We start from the raw sequence: 2,524 nt of genomic DNA, 5'->3' as shown, positions 1-2,524 counted from the left end.
TCTGGGTCTCCCCAGCGGGTAGCATGGGCCAAAGCACTTTGCCCATCCTTCTCTGCTTTTCCCGGGTGCATTAGCAGGAAGCTGGATTGGAAGTGCAGCAGCCGGTACTTGAACTGGCGCCTGTATGAGATGCTGGCACCGCAGGTGGGGGCTTTACTTGCTATGCCACAGTGCTGACCTCAAGTCTGATCTCTTCGTATTAGGGCACCAGTCATCTTGGACGATAGCCCACCATAATCCACCATTTCACTGTAACTGCCTCTTTAAAGGCATTATCTCACCATCCAATAACTTTCTGAGGTACTGGGGGTTAGGACTTCAACATAGTAATTTAGAGGAGGGTATAGAACACAATTTAGCTCATAAGATACCCACCTGAGGTCTTAACTGGTGAGACTAAACCAAACTCATCTTAAGTGTGTTGTCTGTTAATTGAAAATTAATCTTGATGTGAATGGAAGGGGAGAGGGAGTGGGAGAGGGGAGTGTGTGGGTGGGAGGGAAGTTATGGGGGGGGAGTTATTGTAATCCATAAGCTGTACTTTGGAAATTTATGTTCATTAAATAAAATAATAAAAAAAACCAAGTGTGTTGTCTGTGATATTTCCCACGAGGTAATCTAAAAAACATGGGGAATCCAGGTGGTTTTTCAAGCAGTATTTTTGTGGTGTTTCATCATGACTTCTTGAGTGGAGGGAAATGAAACTCAAGCTGACCAATTTAGTTTCTCTGACACTAGTTTGCTCCCCCTTCTTAGGGAGCGTGATTGTGAAAGCACAGCCTAGAAAAGTCTCTTGGGATATGTGTGAGCTGTGCCTCTCTCTGTGACTGTGTTGTGTTTTGTGATCCAGAGTTGGCTATTCCTTTGCTTATTTTCCTGCTACACAGTGGTTTTTTTACTTTTACTGTTGAACTTTTTCATTTAGTAGAGCCATTAAGTCTTTGGCTATGATGTAAATTAAAAACATGCTGTCTCAAATAAAATTAAGTTACAAAAAGAGTTGGCTATAATGTTATTATGCAGACAAAGCCCAAATTATCATTCTAATAACAATCCCAGCTCCACTGCTGCCTGATAACTAATGTATTATTATGTAATGCTTAAATTCCATGCACTTAATACTTTCCCCTTTGTAGAAGTGCATTTCAGTTCCTTTAATGATCAGGTTCACGGTCTGGGTTAGGGACCCTATGTGAGCATTGGGAGGGTAGAGGACATAGCTAGGAATTTGCTTCTAACATTAATACAAGTTCAAGTGCTCTATTTTGTCTGCTTTGCCTCACTTTGCAAGGAGGACCCCAAGTAATGTAGAATCACACCGCCTATCTTGTTTCTCCTCTCAATTTTCAGACTTGCTTTAGTCCCTGTGAGAGAGCCAGGTGATGCAATCAAGTATTTTCAGAAGTGTTCAGGTGCTTCAGGATTTTCGAAACCCATTAGCTCACTGTTACAGAATGTTTTCACAGTCAGTAAGCCCTGCGAGCTATTCTGAGCTCATGGTTATTGTGGCTTAGGCAGAGAAACCGATCACAGTCTGCCTCAGGTATCAATAGAGGGTACTGAAAGAGAGGCCATCGAAAGAAGTGGCTGGAAGAATGCAGCAAGTGCTGGAGAAGCATTTCTTCCTGAGAAGTTCATTTGGTGAACCTAAATGCGACCAAGTGATAAAGGAAAGCGCATCTTCCATTGGAGCCCAATAATATCCATAAAGCAGAGTTGAGTTGCTTTCCTGGTGGCTGACGGCATCGGTTTCTGAGCTCATGTATTCCATTTTGTTGAACAGATTCTTAGAATCTGACTTGGAAGGAAATGAAAACATGACAACTGCAAAGGAGTTGTAGACATTCACATTTTCCGTGCATTTGTAATATCTTGTGTCAGTCCAGTGTTTTGAAACAACTTTCAGTCTGCCTATAAGCATCTTAAGTGAGTCCTTTATTCTATTTATCAAAATAAATTAAATTTAGCTGCACCCTCCCCAGCCAACCTCTTTGTTTTCATTACTTGTCCGTAAGTATTTTTATTGAGTGTTTCCCTCATTTTCCTTTCTCTCTGGGCCCCTTTTGCTCCACCCCCTGCCTTCCCTATCCCCAGCCTCACATGAAATGTGCTGTGTTTTATTTATGCTATCCAAAATTCATTTACATCGGGGAGGATGTAATGTTTATCACTGTTTAGATATCACATGGTTGATTTCATCCACCACAAGCAGATAATATCAATGACAGTGGCTCATACCCCTAATCTTTTTTTTTTGGAAGCTTTAAATGGAAAATTCAATAATATGGGCCCATCAATTGTCAATTACAACAATATTTCAGATTCACATATCTTTCTATTGTAAGCATTCCAATCTGCTGACCCAAACTTGACCTTACATGCTCCAAAAAGCCCTTATATTTATTTTTTTATTATATTTATTTATTTATTTATTTGACAGGCAGAGTGAACAGTGAGAGAGAGAGAGAGACAGAAAGGTCTTCCTTTCCATTGGTTCACCCCACAAATGGCCACTATGGCTGGT

Source organism: Oryctolagus cuniculus, chromosome 4, assembly GCF_964237555.1.
Source record: "Oryctolagus cuniculus chromosome 4, mOryCun1.1, whole genome shotgun sequence".
In the NCBI taxonomy this organism is placed as follows: Eukaryota; Metazoa; Chordata; class Mammalia; order Lagomorpha; family Leporidae; genus Oryctolagus; species Oryctolagus cuniculus.
Note: the sequence above shows the minus strand (reverse complement) of the source record.